Consider the following 25,049-nt stretch of genomic DNA (forward strand, 5'->3'; position numbering starts at 1 on the left):
TACTAGCCATCCCAGGTCCGGGAGCGTAATCATCAACTGACACTAATTAGCATAACGCAACGGACATAAATATTACTAGAAAATATTCATATTTATGAATCACAAGTGAAATCTATTTAAACACAGCCTGTCATCTCAGATTTTGAAAATATGCTTTACAGCCAAAGCAAGACAAGCATTTGTGTAAGTTTATCGATAGCCTAGCATAGCATTATGACTAGCTAGCAGCAGGCAACCTGGTCACAAATCAAAAAAGCAATCAAATGAAATCGTTTCCCTTTGAGCTTCGGATGTTTTCACTCACGAGACTCCCAGTTAGATAGCAAATGTTCCTTTTTTCCAAAAATATTATTTTTGTAGGCGAAATAGCTCCGTTTGTTCTTCACGTTTGGCTGAGAAATCGACTTATGTACCTATGATGAAAATTACAGGCCTCGTCTTTTTAAGTGGGAGAACTTGCACAATTGGTGGCTGACTAAATACTTTTTTTGCCCCACTGTACATGGACACAGAGACACGTATATAAACATGCATACGGACACACACTAGTGATTCATGGTCAGCTGTGTGTTCCGCCTGCAATTGCTAATAACCCATTCGCAACTGCCCGACATATATGTGATAAATTAAAGATGTGAGGTCCGCACCTGACCCTAACCCAGTAATATAGTCAGAGGGAGTATTTTTTTGTTGTTGACAGGCCTTTTAGATACCAGAATGTCACACAAACACAAACATTTCTCAACATCCGCAATAACATCTGCTAAATATGTGTATGTGACCAATAACATTTAATTTAATTTGCTAAATCGATAGAATCAATTCTTCAATCTGGTTGACATCGGTAAGGTTTGTTTTCTTTCCTCATCTCTGCTTCTCTCATGCAGCAAAGACGTTTAGGGACTGGGGATAAAATGCAATAACTCACCCATAACCAAAAAAACAGGAACGTTTTTCAGTGTATAATCACCAAATAGCATCAGTTTCGCCGGTTTGAAAGAAATTGAAATCTATCAAACGACACAATTTAAAAAAAAACTTTCAGTTTGGTTTGGATGCATATTTTGAATGTTTTGAAATACTGCTATCAGCTGTTAAGATGCTGACAGAGCAGCAGCACCACACATTAATTTTCTCAAGATTCTGAAAGAAACCAATCATATTTCTCTACTCCTGTTTCTGAGTCAGAATTTACATTTGGTGTATCATTTTACTGCAAGAAATACTTAATTCCACAGGGGTTAATATTATATTAGGCTATGTGAGAGGTTATAAGACCTACAGTTCAGATTTCAGTTAGTCTACTATTCCATTTAACCAATCTGAACAGTACAGTTCCCTTGACGTGCCATTTTGAAGTCCCCAGTGCTGGCACTGCTATCATCCTCTTTTGCCAGCTCACCAAATATTTTCCAGATAATAGCCTACTCTTCTGGCCTTTTATTTATTTTCAACTCTCCATTTCGCAGCTTTTTTCTTATTGAATTAAACTCCGACATTGTCCGTTTTGCCTCGGTTGGATCAGTGTTAACTTTTTCTACCGAAGTTCCCAAAAGCATTTAGCAATTGGTGTGTATTTGGTGCGCTGCAGTTAGTGCATAGCCTAAGCTTTAGAGCCTAGCGCCAGATAATGTAGCCTACAGATATGAATTGCACAAGAATGATACTTTTGGCGTGTTTAGAAAAAAATGCATACATTTTTTTTTATTCAACCCACCCACCCTTCATCCACACAATATTTCATGGCCCTAAAACCCACCCGCCCCGTGGATATAGTGCACACACACTAGTGCACACACACATGGACACATGCATGAACACACACTCACACACATGCTCCTTCTCCTCCTTTTTCTTGTCCTCAGCTGGGCTTTTGGTTATGCTTAGTTGCAAGTATTGCGTAACTAAAAGGTTGCCGAAAATGACAACAGCCCTCCCTCCTCCTGCGGTTGTTTTTGCCTGGTTCCCACTTGGACTATCGCCACAGCAGCCAAGGTCAATCACACATACCAGGCCCCTCGATGTGCCATCTGGGGCGACGTGTGTGTGTGTACTGTATGTCTCTGTGTGTGCACGCGGTGATGCTCTGTATTGACCATGGAGAAGCTTTGAAGCCACTGATTGGCAGTCGTCCAATCCTTAAGTTTTTCAAAATTCCAAGTATTTGTTTTGTGGTGGTAGGGGACACTAACATTTAGTAATCTAAAAAAATAGATTTTCAGGAATAAAAAAAAGTCTTATATAATTTTAAAGTATTAAGGCAGGGATTATCAACTATATTTAGCCACGAGACAATTTTTTTATTGAATGGATGGTCGGGGAGCCGAAACATAATTACAAATAGTTTGCAGATCGCAAATTGACTTGCAAGAAGCCCAAACACACATATTTGACAAACAATCATTTAAAACCGTGTTTACATTTGTATACGATCACAGCTCTCTATTATGTTTGGAAATACTTGAACAGATTGCCTAAATTAAAATAACTTGCAGCTGGTGCTTTTATAGTCTATGGTGAATAATAATACACACAAAAATAATATCAGTCTTTATTTGTACTATTTTCTACATTGTAGAATAGTAGTGAAGCCGTCAACTATGAAATAAGACCTATGGAATCATGAAGTAACCAAAAATGTGTTTAACAAATCAAAATATATTTGAGATTCTTCAAAGTAGCCACCCTTTGCCTTGATGACATCTCTGCACATTAAGGTGTCTGTAATATAATAAATGGGGAAACTAATGTAGACATTAATAAATGCATTTCTATTGGTAAAAAGAAGTAAAATGGTGGTGGTTCAAGATGGAGGCACAGTGGCTTTACAGTACCCCCCCCCTGTTAGTCATCTAGTGTATGTATAAATAATTGGTGTCTCTCTCTCTGTGTGTGTGTGTCTTTCCTCGTTTGCATAACACACCCGAGGCCACCCCCATTGAACTCCCTTATCGCCTCACCCATCTGCAAAGGCTTCGCACTGAGCAAACACTTTTATCAGTGACCTCTAATCCACTCGCTGAGTTAGTGTGTGTGTGTGTGTACACGCTGTCTGCATCTTAGTGCCTCGGAATGGACATTATGTACTCGTGTTCACCTATCATACATGTGTCAACCACTTCACTCGCTGTTGTGTAAATTGAGTGTAATTGTCCTTTTCTCCCTTTACACTACACGTAGGGTTCCCAAACTTTATTGCTTTGACACACCAATTGAGGTGTATTTTTGATCCGCGACCCACCATAATGGTTGAGTGGCGAAATAAATATACACGGACCAAAAATAAGTAGAAAATATCATATTGGCAGCAAAGAGAATGTTGTAGTTTCAGAAGTTATTTCCTGAAATTCCACACATCCTGCCATGGAGCTGAAAGAGAATTGTGCAGTTAAGCTTCATTTCCTAAAATGTAACACATTTTGACCAAGGCTAATGCTGTGTTCTTAGGCTCAAATATAAATGGGGGCCTGATTTTTGTCTTTTATTTTGTTTGTAAATTCTCAAAGGTAATAGGCTATTATTGAAAAATAATACTGTAGGTATGTCTTTTCTACATACTTGGTTTAAGTTTACACTGAAAGCGTTTTCCCATACTGAAAGTTAAGTAAATAATAATTTGCTCTTCACAAACTGTCATCCCGCGACCCACCTAGAGCCTTGTCTGGGTTGAAACCCACAGTTTTGGAACCACTGCACTACACAACATTTGGTTAATTGTTCAGTAGTCTTATGGCTTGGGGTTAGAAGCTGTTAAAGGAGCCTTTTGGTCCTAGACTTGGCGCTCTGGTACCGCTTTCCGTGTGGTAGCAGAGAACTGTCTATGACTTGCGTGACTGGAGTCTTTGACACTGCCTAGTATATAGGTCCTGGATGGCTGGAAGCTTGCCCCAAGTGATGTACTGGGCCGTACGCACTACCCTCTAGCGCCTTACGGTCAGAAGCAGTTACCAAACCAGTACGGTGATGCAACCGGTCAGGATGCTCTCGGTGGTGCAGCTGTAGAACTTTTTGAGGATCTGGGACTCATGCAAAATCTTTTAAGTCTCCAGAGGGGGAAAATATGTTGTCGTGCCCTTTTCACGACTGTCTTTGTGTGTTTGGGCCATGATATTTTATTGGTGATGTGGACACCAGGAACTTGAAACTCTCGACCCGCTCCACTACAGCCCCGATGTTAATGGGTCCTTTTCCTGTTGTCCACGATCAGCTCCTTTTGTCTTGCTCACATTGAGGGAGAGGTTGTTATCCTGGCACCTCACTGGCAGGTGATCAGACCTACCACTGTTGTGTCGTCAGCAAACTTATTGATAGTGTTGGAGTCATGTTTGGCGACACAGTCATGGGTGAACAGGGAGTACAGGAGGGGACTAAGCATACACCCCTGAGGGGCCCCAGTGTTGAGGATCACCGTAGCAGACGTGTTGTTGCCTGGGGGCGGCCCGTCAAGAAGTCCAGGATCCAGTTGGAGAGGGAGGTGTTTAGCCGCAGGGTCCTTAGCTTAGTGATGAGCTTTATGGTGTTAAACGCTGAATGTAGTCAATGAACAGCATTCTCACATAGGTGTTCCTTTTGTCCAGGCTTCGGATCTGTTGGGGCAGTATGTGAATTGGAGTGGGTCTAGGGTTTCCGGGACGATGGTGTTGATGTGTGCCATGACCAGCCTTTCAAAGCACTTCATGGCTATAGAGTGCGACGTGTAGGTAGTCATTTAGGCAGGTTACCTTCGCTTCCTTGGGCACAGGGACCATGGCGGTCTGCTTGAAACATGTAGGTATTACGGACTCTGTCAGGGAGAGGTTGAAAATGTCAGTGAAGATGCTTGTCAGTTGGTCCACGCATGCTTTAAGTACACGTCCTTGTAATCCTTTTGGCCCCGGGGATTTGTGAATGTTGACCTGTTTAAAGGTCTTAATGCTCTCGGTAGCCCATGTATCACACAGTCGTCCAGAACAGCTGGTGCTGTCATGCATGCTCCAGTGTTGCTTGCCCCGAAGCGAGCATAAAATGCATTTTGCTCATCTGGTAGACCTGTGTCACTGGGCAGCTCACGGCTGGGTTTCCATTTGCAGTCTGTAATAGTTGTCATGCCCTGCCACATCCGACGAGCTTCAGAGCCGGTGTAGTAGGATTCAATCTTAATCCTTTATTGACGCTTTGCTTGTTTGATGGTTCGTCTGAGGGCATAGTGGGATTTGTTCTATGCGTCCGGATTAGTGTCCCGCTCCTTGAAAGCGTCAGCTCTAGCCTTTAGCTCGATGCAGATGTTACCTGTAATCCATGGCTTCTGGTTGGGATATGTACGTACGGTCACTGTGGGAACATGGTCTATACACTTGTTGATGAAGCCAATGACTGAGGTGGCGTAGTCCTCAATGCCGTTGGATGAATCCCGGAACATATTCCAGTCTATGCTAGCAAAACAGTCCTGTAGCATCCGCTTCATCTGAGCACTTCCGTATTGAGTGAGTCACTGTTACTGTTACTTCCTGCTTTAGTTTTTTCTTGTAAGCAGGAATCAGGAGGATAGAATTATGGTCAGATTTGCCAAATTGAGGACGGGGGAGAGATTTGTTTGCATCTGTGTGTGTAGTAAAGGTGGTCCAGAGTTTACAAATAAAATACTTATTTTTTAAATTTATTATTATTATTTTTTCCCCCCACTGGTTGCACGTGACATGCTGGTAAAAATTTGCTAAAACTAAGTTAAGTTTGTCTGAAGTCCCCGGGCCACTAGGACTGCCGATTCTGGATGAGCATTTTCTTGTTTGCTTATGGCCTTATCGAGTTGGTTGAGAGCGGTCTTAGTGCCAGCATCGGTTTGTGGTGGTAACTCGACGGCTGCGAATAATATAGATAGTGTGGTCTACAGCTTATTATAAGATACTCTACCTCAGGCGAGCATTACCTCGAGACTTCTTTAATATTAGACAACTCGCACCAGCTGTTATTGACAAATAGACACGTAGCTTCTCTGTCTTGCCAGTGCATGGAAACTCCTGCCAGCTCTATATTATCCGTGTAGTCGTTCAGCCATGACTCGGTGAAGCATAAAATATTTGTTTTTAATGTCCCTTTGGTATAATCTTGAGGTCATCGTAGGTCATCCATTTTATTTTCCTATAATTTCATGTTGGCCAATAGAATGGATGGTTGCTTGCGAATTCTCAGAAGGCAGCACGTTTCCTCTGCTCAGCTCTCTATGCTCTCCTCTACTCTGCTCGCTTCTTTGTTCTACTCTGTTCTCCTCTCCTCTGCTCAGCTCTCCTCTACTCAACGTGTGTGTTTTATTCTCCATCAGTCCTGCTCACTATGTTCCCATCTCAGCAATGTTTGGACACATTCTAAGGGACCTAAATCAGGCCTGGAGCAGACCCTCGCCATCCTCAATCTCCCCTTATCTTTGACCACCTTATCAGTTGTAGATGGGGGAGAGGGGGTATAATATAAGTTATGTATGGAGAGCGTGCCTTTTTAGACAGAGGGTGGGGAACGGAGGTGGATGGAGGGGGTCGAGAGGGAAGATGTATACCATGTAGGTTATATGCAGAGTTCCACCCTAGTTGTTGCTCAGGCAGGCCTCTGCTTTGACTGGCTGACTGAGTTAGGTTTAGTACTGACCTCTCCTTTCCTCATATACCCTCAGCAAACCAATGAAGCAAGGGGCCCCTCAGGGGTGCTGCTGCACAGAATGCATAGTCACTCACTCTGCCTTAGGCTCCCTCTCACTTCCTTTCTCCTCTCTTTCAGCCTGTCTTATACTTTCTTTCTCTTCCTCTCTCTGAAATTCTCTCTCACTTCTCTCTCTGTTCCTGCTATTTCTCTCCATCTAATCTATTTTCAATTTCTCGTGTCTGGGGCCGTTCTCTTCCTCTTCCTCTTTGTTTCCTTTCTTTCTTGGCTCACTAGTTGTTCCTGGCCTCCTCCTTTCTCTTTCAGCGGTAAAGGAAGCTGTCAGTAACTACTGACCAATATCTGATGTGACATCACAGCAGTGGATGTGCTGTTCTTTTACTGATAGGGTACATTTGGTCTGTACACTGTACACGTGGCTGTTGAGTTTAAACCCGTATCACTAATCTCTAGGCTACACAATCAATGCACCATCGCTGTGATGGTAAAGTAAAGCCACAATCAAATGGGCCCATCAACAAATGTAAACAATGGAGCAATATTGTAAGTTGCAAAATCCACCCACACACACTTGCCTGTGTAATGATTATGCTGTTGAAGCACCTTTGGCAGCGATTGCAGCCTCGAGTCTTCTTGGGTATGACGCTACAAGCTTGGTACACCTGTATTTGGTGAGTTTCTCTCATTCTTCTCTGCAGATCCTCTCAAACTCTGTCTGATTGGATGGGGAGCGCCACTGCACAGCTATTTTCAGGTCTCTCCAGAGATGTTCGAATGGGTTCATGTCCGGACTCTGACTGGGCCACTCAATGACATTCGGAGACTTTCGAGCCGCTCCTGCGTTGTCTTTTCAGGGTTGTTGTCCTGTTGGAAGGTGAACCGTCGCCCCAGTCTGAGTGCTCTGGAACAGGTTTTCATCAAGGATTTCTCTGTACTTTGCTCCTTTCATCTGTCACTCTTTCCTGACTAGTCTCACAGTCCCTGCCGCTGAACAAAAATCTCCACAGCATGATGCTGCCACCATGATTCACCGTAGGAATGGTGCCAGGTTTCCTACAGACGTGACACCAAAAGGCACTTAATCCCACTAACGGGATAACTGTCAACAACTGCTGAATAGCATACCGCTACATTCAATAAATATTATTCTAAATATTTATATTCAAGAAATCACAAGTGCAATATAGGAAAACTTACACTTAGCATCAGGTAGCTTGGTCAAAAATCAGAAAAGCAATCAAATGAATTGTTTACCTTCTGATGTTTTCACTCACGAGACTCCCAGTTACACAACAAATGTTCCTTTTGTTCCATAAAGACAATTTTTATATCCAAAATACCTGTTTGTTTGGTCGCGTTATGTTCAGAAATTCAGAAGAAAAAGCGTCCACGACAACGCAGACAAATTCCAAATAGTTTCCATAATGTCCACAGAAACATGTCAAACGTTTTTTATAATCAATCCTCGGGTTGATTTTATAATAAATAATCGATAATATATCAACCGCAAATGTCTTTCACAGTAGGAGAGGGAAAAGTAATACCTTTCCAAACTCATGGGACCACTTGACGCGATGTTATCGTTCTGGCTCATTTTTCAAAATAAAAGCCTGAAACTCCAGTGGGGAGAAAGTATTTGATACACTACTGATTTTGCAGGTTTTCCTACTTACAAAGCATGTAGAGGTCTAATTTTTATCATAGGTACACTTCAGCTGTGAGAGACTGAATCTAAAACAAAAATCCAGAAAATCACATTGTATGATTTTTAAGTAAATCATTTGTGTTTTATTGCATGACATAACTATTTGAAAACCTACCAACCAGTAAGAATTCCGGCTCTCACAGACCTGTTAGTTTTTCCCTCCTGTTCTCCACTCATTACCTGTATTAACTACACCTGTTTGAACTCGTTACCTGTATAAAAGACACCTGTCCACACACTCAATCAAACAGACTCCAACCTCTCCACAATGGCCAAGACCCGAGAGTTGTGTAAGGACATCAGGGATAAAATTGTAGACCTGCACAAGGCTGGGATGGGCTACAGGACAATAGGCAAGCAGCTTGGTAAGAAGGCAACAACTGTTGGCGCAATTATTCGAAAATGGAAGAAGCTCAAGATGACTGTCAATCACCCTCTGTCTGGGGCTCCATGCAAGATCTCACCTTGTGGGGCATCAATGATCATGAGGAAGGTGAGGGATCAGCCCAGAACTATACGGCAGGACCTGGTCAATGACCTGAAGAGGGCTGGGACCACAGCCTCAAAGAAAACCATTAGTAACACACTACGCCATCATGGATTAAAATCCTGCAGCGCACGCAAGATCCCCCTGCTCAAGCCAGCGTATGTTCAGGCCCATCCGAAGTTTGCCAATGACCATCTGGATGATCCAGAGGAGGAATGGGAGAAGGTCATGTGGTCTGATGAGACAAATAGAGCCTTTTGCTCTAAACTCCACTCGCCGTGTTTGGAGGAAGAAGGATTAGTACAACCCCAAGGACACCATCCCACCGTGAAGCATGGAGGTGGAAAAATCATTCTTTGGGGATGTTTTTCTGCAAAGGGGACAGGACGACTGCACCGTATTGAGGGTCGGATGGATCGGGCCATGTATCGCGAGATCTTGGCCAACAACCTCCTTCCCTCAGTAAGAGCATTGAAGATTGGTCGTGTCTGGGTGTTCCAGCATGACAACGATCCGAAACACACAATCAGGGCAACTAAGGAGTGGCTCCGTAAGAAGCATCTCAAGATCCTGTAGTGGCCTAGCCAGTCTCCAGACCTGAACCCAATATAACAGTTTTGGAGGGAGCTGAAAGTCCGTATTGCCCAGCGACAGCCCCGAAACCTGAAGGATCTGGAGACTGTCTGTATGTAGGAGTGGGGCGAAATCCCTGCTGCCGTGTGTGCAAACCTGGTCAAGAACTACAGGAAACGTATGATCTCTGTAATTGCAAACAAAGGTTTCTGTACCAAATATTATGTTCTGCTTTTCTGATGTATCAAATACTTATGTCATGCAATAAAATGCAAATTAATTACTTTAAAATCATACAATGTGATTATCTGGATTTTTGTTTTAGATTCCGTCTCTCACAGTTTAAGTCTACCTATGATAGAAATTAGACCTCTACATACTTTGTAAGTAGGAAAATCTGAAAAATCGGCAGTGTATCAAATACTTGTTCTCCCCACTGTATGTCTGAAGACTGACACCTTGAGGAAGCGATAGGAATCTGGTTCATATCCCTTTAAATCCAGCAAATTGAGGCTATGGAACATGGAGTTTTCAAAATAGAAGCCACTTCCTTTTTTGATTTTCCTAAGGGTTTCGCCTGCAATATCAGTTCTGTTATACTCGTATACAATATTTTGACAGTTTTAGAAACTTTAGAATTTTCTATCCAATACTCATAATAATATGCATATATTAGCAACTGAGACTGAGGAGCTAGCTGTTTACAATGGGCACCTTTTCTTCCAAGCTACTCAATACTGCCCCTGCAGCCATAAAAAGTGAAAGGACTCTGACCATGAGAAACAAGATTCTCTGGTCTGATGAAACCAAGATTGACCTCATGCAGGCCAAAGAGTTTCAACAGACCAGAGAATCTTGTTTCTCATGGTCTGAGAGTCCTTTTATAGGTGCATTTTATTTAACCAGGCAAGTCAGTCAATTAAAAACAAATTCTTATTTTCAATGACAGCCTAGAAACAGCAGGTTATCTGCCTTGTTCAGTGGCAGAACAACAGATGTCGTACCTTGTCAGCTTGGGGATTTGAACTTGCAACCTTTTGGTTACTAGTCCAACACTCTAACCACTAGGCTACACTGCTGCCACTTTTGGTAAACTCCAAGTGGGCTGTTGTGCCTTTTAATGAGGAGTGGCTTCTTTCTGGCCTCTCTACCATAAAGGCCTGATTGGTGGAGTGCCGCAGAGATGGTTGTCCTTCTGGAAGGTTCTCCCATCTCCCCAGAGGAACTCTGAAGCTCTGTCAGAGTGACCATCGGGTTCTTGGTCACCTCCCTGACCAATGCTCCCCCCCCGATTGCTCAGTTTGGCCAGGCAGCCAGCTCTAGGAAGAGTCTTGGTGGTTTCAAACTTCTTCCATTTAAGAATGATGGAGCCCACTGTGTTCTTGATGACTTTTAATGCTGCAGACATTTTTTGGTACCCTTCCCCAGATCTGTACCTCGACACAATCCTGTCTCGGAGCTCTATTGACAATTCATTCGACCTCAAGGCTGGGTCTTTGCTCTGACATGCACTGTCAACTGTGGGACCTTATATAGACAGGTGCGTGCCTTTCCAAATAATGCCCAATCAATTGAATTTAGCACAGGTGGACTCCAAGTTGTAGAAACATCTCAAGGATGTTAAATTAAAACAGGATGCACCTGAGCTCAATTTTGAGTCTCATATCAAAGTGTCTGTATGCTTATGTAAATAAGGTATTTATGTTATTTTTAATACATTTGCAAAACATTCTAAACCTGTTTTGGCTTTGCCATTATGGGGTATTGTACGTAGATGGATGAGAAAAAAAATAATTTACTCTATTTTAACAAATTTAACAAAATTAGGAAAAAGTCAAGGGGTCTGAATACTTTCCAAGTGCACTATATTACCATCAGTATATTGCCACAAGTATTTCTATATTCTAGCTACAAGTCACTTTTCAGCCCTGTTTACGTTGCTGTATTGTTTATTATTATTATTATTATTATTATTATTATTATTATTATTTATCTGCTGAGAGTGCGAGAAGGGGGGTACAAAAAGAAAGAGGGGGTAGGGTGTGGAGAAGAATAGAAAGGGAGAGTTGTGTGTGTCATGACAACTGCAACTCTTAACTACACTACTTGTTTGCCAAAAAGGCATATCAACAGAAGGCCAAGGGCACGGAATATTCTCACTTACTCTGAACTCATACCAGTTCAGCTCGCTAAATAGTGACACACATATGAGTCCAAGGGAACACGCAATGTCACGTCTTGGCTTGTGGATGAACCTATCATTACCATGGGGATTGTCATTGGTCATTACACCCATTATTTTGCAACGCATTAACAGTGCTTTCAGAAACTATTCACCTCCCTTGACGTTTTCCACTTTCTGTTACAGCTAAATTTAAAATAGATTAAATTACGATTTTTTTATATATTTTTTTGTCACTGGCATACACACAATACCCCATAATGTCAAAGTGGAATTCAAATCCAATCTTATTTGTCACATACACATGGTTAGCAGATGTTAATGCGAGTGTAGCGAAATGCTTGTGCTTCTAGTTCCGACAATGCAGTAATAACCAACAAGTTATCTAACTAACAATTCCAAAACTACTGTCTTACACTTGTGTATGTATCTTACACTTGTGTGTGTGTATAAGGGAATAAAGAATATGTACATAAAGATATATGAATGAGTGATGGTACAGAGCAGCATAGGCAAGATACAGTAGATGGTATTGAGTGCAGTATATACATATGAGATGAGTATGTAAACAAAGTGGCATAGTTAGTGGCTAGTGATACATGTATTACATAAGGATGCAGTAGATGATATAGAGTACAGTATATACGTATACATATGAGATGAATAATGTAGGGTATGTAAACATTATATGAGGTAGCATTGTTTAAAGTGGCTAGTGATATATTTTACATTTCCCATCAATTCCCATTATTAAAGTGGCTGGAGTTGAGTCAGTGTGTTGGCAGCAGCCACTCAATGTTAGTGGAGGCTGTTTAACAGTCTGATGGCCTTGAGAGAGAAGCTGTTTTTCAGTCTCTCGGTCCCAGCTTTGATGCACCTGTACTGACCTCGCCTTCTGGATGATAGCTGGGTGAACAGGCAGTGGCTCGGGTGGTTGTTGTCCTTGATGATCTTAATGGCCTTCCTGTAACATCGGGTGGTGTAGGTGTCCTGGAGGGCAGGTAGTTCCCCCCCCCCCCCGGTGATGCGTTGTGCGGACCTCACTACCCTCTGGAGAGCCTTACGGTTCTTTTGTCTATCGGAATTTTGAATAAATAAAAATGAAAAGCTAAAATGTCTTGATATGGCAAGCCTAAATAAGTTCAGGAGTAAAAATGTCCTTAAGTCACATAATAAGCTGCATCTGCTCACTCTGTGCAATAATAGTGTTTAACGTGATTTTTGGATGACTACCTCATCTCTGTACCACACACATGCAATCATCTGTAAGGTCCCTCAGTCGAGCAGTGAATTTCAAACACAGATTCGACCACAAAGACCAGGGCAGCTTTTGAATGCTGTACAAAGAAGGCCACCTATTGGTAGATGAGTGAAAATATTGAGTACAATCCAGATGTGGAAAGCTCTTGGAGACCTACTCCGAAAGAGTGACACAACAAAATGTGGAATAAGTCAAGGGAGGTGAATACTTTGAGTGCACAAAACATTAGGAACACCGGCTCTTTCCTTGACATATGGTTGAATACAGGTGAATGCTACACTTCAATCAGAGTAGATAAAGGGTTAGGAGACGGTTACAGAAGGATTTTTAAGCTTTGAGACAATTTACACGTGGATTGTGTATGTGTGCCATTCAGAGAGCGTGTCAACGGCCAAGCCAACATATTGAAGTGCCTTTGAATGGGTTATGTAGCAGGTGCCCAGTGTCAAGAACTGCAACGCGGTTGAGTTTTTCCACACAACAGTTTCTCATGTGTATCATGAATGGGCCACCACCCAAAAGTCATACAGCTAACTTGACACAACTGTGGGAAGCGTTGGCGTCAACATGGGCCAGCATCCCTGTGAAACGCTTTCGGCACCTTATACGGTCCATGCCCCAAGGAATTAAGGCTGTTCTGAGGGTAAAAGAGGGTTCTGCTCAATATTAGGAAGGTGTTCTTAATGTTTTGTACACTGTGTAGATATCCCTGACAAACAACCTTTAGCTAGGAGTATATCAGGGAAATGGCAGGAGGGGACCTTTTCAAGGGGCAATCAGCAATTGCTACATCTACTTTTGGACTTATGAATTCATTACGTACGCATTTGAAGACTTATTTTTTTTATAAATGTCTGAGCTTTGCAACTGTTGTACCCCATTAGAACCCAGAATATAAGCTTGTGGCCACCAGCTGCATTAAGTACTGCAGTGCATCTCCTCATCATGGAATGCACCAGATTTGCCAGTTCTTGCTGTGAGAAGGGTACCACATGAGGGAGGACGATGTCTTCCCTGTAACGCACAGCGTTGAGATTTCCTGCAATGACGACAAGCTCAGTCCCATGATGCTGTGACACACCGCCCCAGACCATGACGGACCCTCCACTTCCAAATTGATCCCGCTCCAGAGTACAGGCCTCGGTGTAACGCTCATTCCTTTGACAATTAATGTGAATCCGATCATCACCCCTGGTGAGACAAAACCGCAACTCGTCAGTGAAGAGCACTTTTTGCCAGTCCTGTCTGGTCCAGCGACGGTGGGTTTGTGGCCATAGGCAACATTGTGGCCATAGGCAACATTGTTGCCCGTGATGACTGCCTTACAACAGTCCTACAAGCCCTCAGTCCAGCCTCTCTCAGCCTATTGAGGACAGTTTGAGCACGTTCCTGGTGTAACTCAGGCAGTTGTTGCCATTCTGTACCTGTCCCCGCAGGTGTGATGTTCGGATGTACCGATCCTGTGCATGTAATTTATCGAACAATATTTACATGTGTTTTGGGGAAGGTGCATGCGTGTCCCACCCCATGATGTTCTTTCCTAACATCCTTAAGGGACTCTTCATTTAACATGATAAGTCAATACTTTGCAGAAGCACCTTTGGCGGCCATTAGTCTTTTTGGGTTTGTCTCGAAGAGCTTTGCACACCTGGATTGTACAATATTTACCCATTTATTATTTAATCAATTCTTCAAGCTCTGTCAAATTGATTGTTAACAATTGCTAGACAGCCATTTACATTTTTTAAAATGGATTTTCAAGCCGATTTCAGTGAAAAGTAACTGGGTCACTCAGGAACATTCAATGTCGTCTTGGTAAGCAACTCCAGTGTAGATTTGGCCTTGTGTTTTGGGTTATTGTCCTGCTGAAAGGTGATTTTTGTCTCCTAGTATATGTTGGAAAGCAGACTAAACCAAGGTGTTTCTCTAGGAGTTTGCCTGTGCTTTTTTCCATTCGGGTCATTTTTTAAAATCCTGAAACTCCGTAGTCCGTTAACGATTACAAGCATACCTGTAACATGATACACCCACCACTACACTTGCAAATATAGTGGTACTCGGTAATGTGTTGAATTGGATAAACCCCAAACATAACACTTTGTATTCAGAACAAAAAGTTAATTTCTTTGGCACATTTTTTGCAGTATTACTTTTGTGCCTTGTTGCAAACAGAATGCATGTTTTTGAATATTTTTATTCTGTACAAGCTTCCTTTTCACTGTCATTTTGGTTAGTATTGTGGAGTACCTACATTGTTGATCCATTCTCGGTTTTCTCATATCACAACCATTAAACTCTGTAACTGTTTTACCATGGGCCTCATGGTGAAATGCCTGAACAGTTTCCTTACTCTCCGGCAACTGAGTTAGGAAGGACACCTGTATCTTTGTAGTGACTGGTTGAATTGATACACCTTCCAAAGCCTAATGAATAACTTCACCATACTCAAAGGGATATTTGCATCTGCCAATCGATGCCCATCTTTGCGAGGCATTGAAAAACCTTACTGGTATTTGTGTTTGAATCTGTGCTTGAAAATCACTACTCGATTGTGGGACCTTACAATTATTGTCACGATTTTCTTCCTGGGAAGGAAGACGCAGCGTGGTTGAAGTTCATGGTTCTTTAATAAGAACTCAAAACATGAACAAACTACAAAACAATAAACGTGAAAACCGTAACAGTCCTAACTGGTGCATAAAACACAAAGACCGGAAACAATCACCCACAAAATACCCAAAGAATATGGCCTAAAATATGGTTCCCAATCAGAGACGACAATAAACACCTGCCTCTGAGAACCACTCTAGGCAACCATAGACTTACCTAGACAACAAAACTGAACACAACCCCATATTCTAATAAACCCTTAGACAAGACGAACACAATAAATCACCCATGTCACACCCTGGTCTAAACCAAAATGATAAAGAAAACAAAGATCGCCAGGGCGTGACAATTATCTGTATGTGTGGGGTACAGAGATGAGGTAGTCATAAAAACACAATGAGTCCATGCAACTTATTATGTGAGTTGTGAAGGCCATTTTCACACCTTAACTTATTTAGGCTTGCCATAAGAAAGAGGTTGAATACTTATTGACTAGAGACATTTCAGGTTTACATTTGATATTAATCTCAAATGTTCTACAAAAAAACAACTTTCACATTGAGGTATTGTGTGTGGATCAGTGACACTATCTAAATGTCATCAATTTAAATACCGGCTGTAACACAACAAAATGTGGAAAAAGGAAAGGAGGGAAGGCAGTGTCTGACAGAAGTCTTGCCAATGCCAAATGTTATTTTCATCCCTCCTTGTCAGTGTGTCCTTGGCAGATAGTCACTGATTGCTAACATTAATTAAATTAACTAACTAATTGATGTTTTGTTTGTGATTGCGCTCCCTCTGTCACTCTTTCAAGCGCCAGGGAGTCGATCTGAGTCACCCTCTCCTTGTTTGTTCAATGGCTAAAAATCACAAGGCCGTTACCAAAGTAACACAGTGAAAATATGTCCTTAAACAGTTTTGAGTAGGCCTTCCGGGCTGGGCTGTAAGAGTACTGGAAATGAGTTCATGCTGTTCATAATGTCTCAGAGGAGCTGGGTACTGGGGGTTTTTGATGCTTGCTAGCTGACGCTGGAACCGGAGTCCTGTAGTTCACAAATAATGATAGAGCATGAAGTAGTCTTGAATGGCACATCCCCCCCCCCCCCCCCCCCCAAGAGTACTTATTTTCTTTATTTTACAATAGCTGTATCCTCAATTCCACAGTAGAGGTGTTAGCGCTGCCGGTGGCCACTACTTACAGCTAGGGTTGCAGATTTTGGGGAATATTCCGAGGTGGAAACTTTCCGTGGGAATTAACGGGAATATATGGGAATTAACGGAAATATATGCACATTAATATTAGTACCATTTAAATGTAGGTGTTTTTTGCATTGGATATATTTACCATATCATATGGAGACCGAATCATAAACATCTTACCTGATCATAAGTAGACATAATTGCAAACGATTAAATCCTTCCAATAGAAAAAAACAACTTTAGTCAACTCATTTTAATTCAAGTTAAATTTGTGACTCTTCACACGGGACGATTTCACTGAACAACAAAAGGGAATATTGAATGATTCCCAATGATCCATCGCTTCTCCCAAAAACGTTTTCAACATACATCTGTAAAGTGATAGTCCAGAAACTAAAGGGGAAAGAGCCTCAGATCCACAAAGTCCCTTCCACCAGGTTGCTGATGAGATATATTGGCACGACTGCCACATTGCATCTACATCCTAAAGCCCTTGCTTGGAAGTGTACTACCACAGACTGCCAAGAACTTTGCCCTCCTCCAGGCCAAGGTGGCGAGACATGGTAGCGATGACATCATAGGCCTTGTTGATCTCTGCACCAGACAGGATGCTCTTGCCAGCATACTTGGGGTCCAACATGTACACTGCGACATGTCTGGGCTTCAGGCAGAAGTCTTCATGCTTTTGATGTATTTCAGAACTGCAGTTTACTCTGCTTGGAGCAACAGTGAAGTGGGCAGGGCAGTATGAATTTATTCTCTTACATCTGCAAGCAGAGTCTGAACATCACACCGGATGGCATTGTCTCCCTCAATCCGTGCAATGGCTATTGCTATAGGTTTAAGGAGTTTCAGGCTGCTTACCACTCTCTCCCAAAATACATCATCCAGGAGGATCCTCTTGATGGGGAAGTCCATATCGGCAGACTGTTGATGGGTGGAGATAATGTAGTTAATTATTCCTTGTCCACGAATGTTCAACGACCCATCAGAGGTGATTGCAATAATCTGCTTTCTCTATGATTTGCTTGACCTTCACTTGAACTCTGCATCCAGCAAATTAGTAGATAAAGCATGTCTGGTTGGAGGGGTATATGCTGGGCGAAGAACATTCAGAAATCTCTTCTAATACACATTGCCTGTGAGCATCAGAGATGAACCAGTTGCATACACAGCTCGAGCAAGACATTCATCAGAATTTCTGACTACGTTCCTCCATTGAGTAAAAAAACAAAACTTCTTATTCCAGGAGAGCCATGAGCTGTTGCTATCAATAAGGTGTCTGATAATTTTCACCTCGAATAGAACTTTTGTCAGAGGTTGCTTGTTGTGAGCGCTGAGGGGACTTTATGCGCTTGGCCAGATTTTGCATCTTTGTTGCATTTTTCACATATATAATTTAGCATTAGTTGCTGTGTACATTTGCAAATGTACACAGCTTTTCCTTCTACATTAGTTTCTGTGAAATGTCTCCACGTGTCAGATAGTGCCCGTGGCATTTTCCTGTAAAGATAACAAAAAATACAATTTCATGTACAGATAAATAGTTAAGCAGTTAGATTAAACAACTAATTTGTAAGATAAATGTTTTAAAATGAAATGTATGGAAACAGGTGAATTAACACTCAATTGGCAGGCTCAAGCAAGCTAAAACCCACATGGTAGCAAAAACTAATTAGCAGAAATTGTTAACAAGTTAGAAATGATTTAAACACACTTTACTGAAGGCTACTATATATTAGTTAACAAAAAATATTGTATGTCGTATAAAAAAAAACATTTTTGATGATGAATTTAAGCAAATTTCCCGAGCTTAACATCCCCATGAAAAATGTCCTGAAAGTTTGCTACCGCCCCGTAGCACTCACTTCCGTCATCATGAAGTGCTTTGAGAGACTAGTCAAGGACCATATCACCTCCACCCTACCTGACACCCTAGACCCACTCCAATTTGCTTACCGCCCAAATAGGTCCACAGACGATGCAATCTCAACCACACTGCACACTGCCCTAACCCACCTGGACAAGAGGAATACCTATGTGAGAATGCTGTTCATCGACTACAGCTCGGCATTCAACACCATAGTACCCTCCAAGCTCGTCATCAAGCTCGAGACCCTGGGTCTCGACCCCGCCCTGTGCAACTGGGTACTGGACTTCCTGACGGGCCGCCCCCAGGTGGTGAGGGTAGGCAACAACATCTCCTCCCCGCTGATCCTCAACACGGGGGCCCCACAAGGGTGCGTTCTGAGCCCTCTCCTGTACTCCCTGTTCACCCACGACTGCGTGGCCACGCACGCCTCCAACTCAATCATCAAGTTTGCGGACGACACAACAGTGGTAGGCTTGATTACCAACAACGACGAGACGGCCTACAGGGAGGAGGTGAGGGCCCTCGGAGTGTGGTGTCAGGAAAATAACCTCACACTCAACGTCAACAAAACTAAGGAGATGATTGTGGACTTCAGGAAACAGCAGAGGGAACACCCCCTATCCACATCGATGGAACAGTAGTGGAGAGGGTAGCTAGTTTTAAGTTCCTCGGCATACACATCACAGACAAACTGAATTGGTCCACTCACACTGACAGCGTCGTGAAGAAGGCGCAGCAGCGCCTATTCAACCTCAGGAGGCTGAAGAAATTCGGCTTGTCACCAAAAGCACTCACAAACTTCTACAGATGCACAATCGAGAGCATCCTGGCGGGCTGTATCACAGCCTGGTACGGCAACTGCTCCGCCCTCAACCGTAAGGCTCTCCAGAGGGTAGTGAGGACTGCACAACGCATCACCGGGGGCAAACTACCTGCCCTCCAGGACACCTACACCACCCGTTGTTACAGGAAGGCCATAAAGATCATCAAGGACATCAACCACCCGAACCACTGCCTGTTCACCCCGCTATCATCCAGAAGGCGAGGTCAGTACAGGTGCATCAAAGCTGGGACCGAGAGACTGAAAAACAGCTTCTATCTCAAGGCCATCAGACTGTTAAACAGCCACCACTAACACTGAGTGGCTGCTGCCAACACACTGTCATTGACACTGACCCAACTCCAGCCATTTTAATAATGGGAATTGATGGGAAATGATGTAAATATATCACTAGCCACTTTAAACAATGCTACCTTATATAATGTTACTTACCCTACATTATTCATCTCATATGCATATGTATATACTGTACTCTACATCATCGACTGCATCCTTATGTAACACATGTATCACTAGCCACTTTAACTATGCCACTTTGTTTACTTTGTCTACACACTCATCTCATATGTATATACTGTACTCGATACCATCTACTGTATGCTGCTCTGTACCATCACTCATTCATATATCCTTATGTACATGTTCCTTATCCCCTTACACTGTGTATAAGACAGTAGTTTTGGAATTGTTAGTTAGATTACTTGTTGGTTATCACTGCATTGTCGGAACTAGAAGCACAAGCATTTCGCTACACTCGCATTAACATCTGCTAACCATGTGTATGTGACAAATAAAATTTGATTTGATTTGATCTTTGCAGCCCTACTTAGTGACTATAGAACGTCTGCCTTGGATTTCTTCACATTTTGTGTTCCAAACTGGGATTCAAATGGATTTCATTGTCATTTTCTGTCAATGATCTACGCAAAATACTGTCAAATTGTAAGAAATTCAATTTAAAAAAAGATGAATACAAAATAACTGTATACCTTGATTTAGATAAGAATTCACCCCCGAGTCAATACATGTTAGAAACGCCTGATTTATAGATGTGAGTCTTCTTGGGTAAGTCTCTTAAGAGCTTTGCACACCTGTATTGTGAAATATTTGCCCATTTTATTCTTTTAAAAATTCTTCAAGCTCTGTCAAGGTGTTGGGGATCATGGCTAAACCGCAACTATACAGTATTTGTTTTTTATTCTGTGCCTTGTTGTGTACTTTTGAATGTTTCGGAATATTTTTATTCTGTATATTTGTGTTCTTTTCACTCTGTCATTTAGGTCATTATTATAGAGTCACTACAATGTTGTTGATCCATCTTCAGTTTTCTCCCATCACCGCTATTGAACTCTAACTGTTTTAAAATCACCAAAAGCCTTGTGACATCCCTAAGCCGGTTTCCTTCCTGTCCTGCAGCTCAGTTCAGAGGGATGTCTGGGTGGTTTAATGCATCATCCAAAACATAACTATTAACTTGACCATGCTTAAAGATACAGTGCATTCGGAAAGTATTCAGACCCCTTGACATTTTCCATATTTTGTTACTTTACAGCCTTATTCTAAAATTGATAGTTTTTTTCCCATCAATCTACACACAATTCCCCATAATGACAAAGCAAAAATAGGTTTTTAGAAATGTTGGCAAATGTATTAAAAATAAATAACTTTATCACATTTACATAAGTATTCAGACCCTTTACTCAGTACTTTGTTTTAGCCCCTTTGACCAGCGACTACAGCCTCGAGTCTTCTTGGGTATGACACTATAAGCTTGGCGCACCTGTATTTGGGGAGTTTCTACCATTCTTCTCTGCAGATCCTCTCAAGCTCTGTCAGGTTGGATGAGGAGCGTCGCTGCACAGCTATTTTCAGGTCTCTCCAGAAATATTCAATTGGGTTCAAGTCCGGGCTCTGGCTGGGCGTCTCGAGGACGTTCAGAGTCTTGTCCCGAGCCACTCCTGCATTGTCTTGGCTGTGTGCTTAGGTTTGTTGTCCTGCTGGAAGATGAACCTTTGCACCAGTCTGAGGTCCTGGGCACCCTGGAGCAGGTTTTCATCAAGGATCTCTCTGTACTGTGCACCCACCGTACATCTTTCCCTCGATCTTGACTAGTCTCCCAGTCCCTGCTGCATCAGACCAGATAATCTTGTTTCTCATGGTCAGTCATTTAGGTGCCTTTTGACAAACTCCACTTGCTTTGGGCTATAGTAGGCTATTTCCTACTTGCAGAATAGGCCATTTCCTACTTGCACTGTATGTAAAACAGTCTCTTGAGCAATTTATAGATTTTCTAAAATGCTATTCTCCCTACTTGAACTTGTCCTCAAGTAATACCTTCCTAAAATAATGTTGACCTCAACTCCACAATACCACAACAGCAAGGCAGACCAAACTCATAGACACACCAGTAAAATCAAGGCTTTGACTGTTTTTACAGTATCTACCCTGTGAGTTTGTCTAGGCGTAATCTGTGTTCCGGAAACCAGTCCTCTGATAATCTACCCTGTGAGTTTGAAGGTTTTTTGTACTCTGTTAGTTGGCTTCCCTGTGTTTATGTCGAACCCTTCTGTTCTGTGTGTGTCTTACAGGTGCAGGCTGACTAATCCACTGGAGACCACCTTTTTGGGAGGTAGACGAGGACCGAGCAGTGGAGCACGTCTGAGGCTTTCAGACCCAGGGCTAGCCGAGCTAGTGAGTTGCTGCCAAAAAAAAGCACGGAGAGAGCCTGAAAACAGTTTGCCTGGGTGGCAGCATCACATCTGGAAAATGGCCCACCTGGGAGGCAGTCAAAACCAGAAGGCTGCATGCTTGGGGGTCAGTCACTTACATTAAACAGCACAGCGGCAAGCCTGAATGGTTTGGGGACCCTGACAGCAGTGCGCTGCCTTAGGGGCTGAGAGGGACTGAAAGGGGAGCCTATTATCAGCCGATAATAGCCCGCCAGGTGGCAAAGGTTGTAAGAAGAACAGTAAGACCCAGCAGAGCGAGGGTGAGAAGAACAATCCACAGGTGAGTTCTCTGGTTCCTTCCCACTCGGCCCCTTCTCTCCGCCTTATGATGCAGTGGGTGAAACAACAGGAGTAGCAAGGCTGGGGCCTGATTGGATAGCTCAGAGCTTCAACTCTTTTATATCCATATCTGCACATTGAATTTGAGAAGGCGAGGCAAGGTTATCTCAAAGCTTAAGGTATAGATTTAGGGTGCTCTTAATGTGGTCTTGAGTCAAGGAATTGTTTTAAATGCGGTCGACTAACTTATTTCCCAACATGAGTAACCGGAGTAAACCAGTCCACTGCCTCTCGTGTGTTGTCTGGCTGTGGCGTTAAGCCACTGGAAGCTCCGTGTACCTCTGACCTTTTTGATTGGCTAATCCTCCGTGACCCGCCAGGTGGCGTGAGGGTTTCTGGGGGAGAGTGTCGAAGTAGAGGAGGGAGCTAGACTGTCAGAGATCGAAGTGACTGATCCAACTGAACAGGGCCCATGTTAAAAAAGCATCTCGGAGTAGGAGTGCTGATGGAGGATCAGGTCCTCCTTCGGCCGAGCCCTTTTCTGTATGCCTTTTTAACACGACTGTGCTAGTGCACTCTGGATTGTTTGACTGTGGGGCTATGGCTATATCCCACTGCTGACACCAATGTGGCACATTTGGTGTGGACACACCTCGGGGTTGATGTTTGACTGTTGTGCTTCATAGACTAAGATGAAGATCTCCCTCCCTGTGTGTTTAGCTCAAATAAGTCTGGATCAAACAGATCTCATGTCCATTTTTGATGCCTGAGGGGTAAAGTCAGGATTGAACGAGTCCCTGTGTTTCAATGGGATTCTGGGTTAGGAACGTAGCTCAATACCGAAAGTGCTGATATTTGTTCTGTTTCACACATGTACAGGTGTGTAACAAGTGTGTTTTGTTTCACATCCCCCTCCCCTAAAACCCCAGCGGACAGCGGGGTCACGGCCAGGGACACTGTAGCAATTAAGGTTTTAGGCCTTTGCTCACGGGCAAATGGACAGATGTTTTTCACCTTGTCGGCTCGGGAATTCGAACCAGCAACCTTCTCTAACCGCTAGGCTACCTGCCGCTCCCAAGGCTCCATTCTTTATTTGACATAAACAATGCTATTTCCATATTCCTCATCGTGTGACAAAACACTTGTATCTTTGACCCAGTCCTCAGGGATCCCCCTTTTAATTTCTCTCAGCATTCCCTACTCCCTCTGCTGTGAAAATGTCACTTGTATTAACTTCTATTGATAATCGTCTCACGCATCATACTAGCACCATAACTCCTTCCCCTTTCCTGCACTTTGTGTTGCCATGGTAATGTCCTCCCTTCCCTGCACATGCTGCACGGGAACAGTTGAGCAACAGGTTGATGTATAGAAACCAGAACCCCAGGCAGTCCAATCAGAGGCTCCTGCTGTAGAGTGCTCACCTTACTGAACTTGTGGAAGCTATGCGTTTGTGCGAGTGTTGGTGTGCGTTTGTGTGTGCTCTGTACGATACTTGTTCGTATCGTGGCAAGGAAACAAAACACGAAGCGAATGTAACTTCATTAGGAAAACAGCCCTGATGTTGGAAACAAACACCATTATGTTGTCATCCAGAGTCACATGTATTTATTTTCCAAGCTATAGCACACTATTTTACAGGCAGCAGGTTTTTAAAGGACCAAGAGGGCTTCGTGTTTACATTTTTGCCATGGAAAAAAAATATTGTAACACTGGTATTGTCAAAACCGGTGTATGTGCCTCCCTCCCTCCCTGCCTGCTGAAGCTCAGCGTGTGTCCAGACTGCAGAGTGCAAACAGAATTGAAGGTAGATGCTTTCATCATGCAGATCAATATGTTACCAGTCAGAGACGACGCGCAAGGTCGGCTGGAGAATCTATGACTCTTGCCTATAGCCCTATAACTAGTGTTGCCACGATACCAGAATTTTGACTTGAATACCGATACCAGGTTTATTATCTCAATACCAAAACGAGACCACACAAAAAAAGGCTTATTAGCCAAAGCCAGAATGGCACTTGATCCAAGCAGATAAACTCAGCTACTGCTCTGTCATTACATTTGAAACAAAATGTTTATGCATTATTTGAATCAATTCTACAATAAATGTTACTTAGGTAAAAATCTATCAAACTACAAAACAGCATAATGGTAATCATTTATTTGACTAAATACTTTTTTGCCCCACTGTAGCTATGTGTCATAATGTAAAATAACCCTAATTTATAAGGCAGTTCTTATTTGATTAATAGTGAACTTTGCGATTAGCCTTCAAAATAAAAGCAAGGCATAATTCTACTATTTGCTAATACTTACAAGGATTCCTAAATCATTGCTAAGAATAATGAAAATGACTGCAGTTTTTACTGGTCATTGTTTTCAGGCTGGTTGTATTGGTGCTAGCTAGGTACCAAGCTAAAGCTAGCTACCCCAGAAGTAGCGGCCTATCGAATGATGCTTTATTACCAACACGGTATTCTAAACACACAGGTGTTTGCTGACATTTTTATACATATTTGACAGTGCTACTGTATCTTTCTTTTGACACTCATAGACACAAACGGCGGCTCCATAGTTTATGTCGTGAAGCTAATAGCAGTGAAGCTATTACTGTGTAACTCCGGTAGGGCAACATCGGGAAAAATGGCTCACTTTGTGTTAGCCGGTGCTCGACCAGTC

The 25,049-nt window shown here is 42.7% G+C and overlaps 1 protein-coding gene across 1 annotated transcript in view; it reads left to right on the forward strand.

Annotated features, from left to right (window-relative positions):
- The window catches only part of LOC123998723 (thyroid hormone receptor alpha), a 120,159-nt gene that overhangs the window by 33,917 nt on the left and 61,193 nt on the right, over positions 1-25,049 (forward strand). The window contains exon 2 of the mRNA XM_046303821.1: positions 21,951-22,371. The gene's annotated coding sequence lies outside the window, so the exon portion shown is untranslated. The remainder of the gene's footprint in view (positions 1-21,950; positions 22,372-25,049) is intronic.

The sequence above is a fragment of the Oncorhynchus gorbuscha genome, linkage group LG16 (genome assembly GCF_021184085.1).
Source record: "Oncorhynchus gorbuscha isolate QuinsamMale2020 ecotype Even-year linkage group LG16, OgorEven_v1.0, whole genome shotgun sequence".
In the NCBI taxonomy this organism is placed as follows: Eukaryota; Metazoa; Chordata; class Actinopteri; order Salmoniformes; family Salmonidae; genus Oncorhynchus; species Oncorhynchus gorbuscha.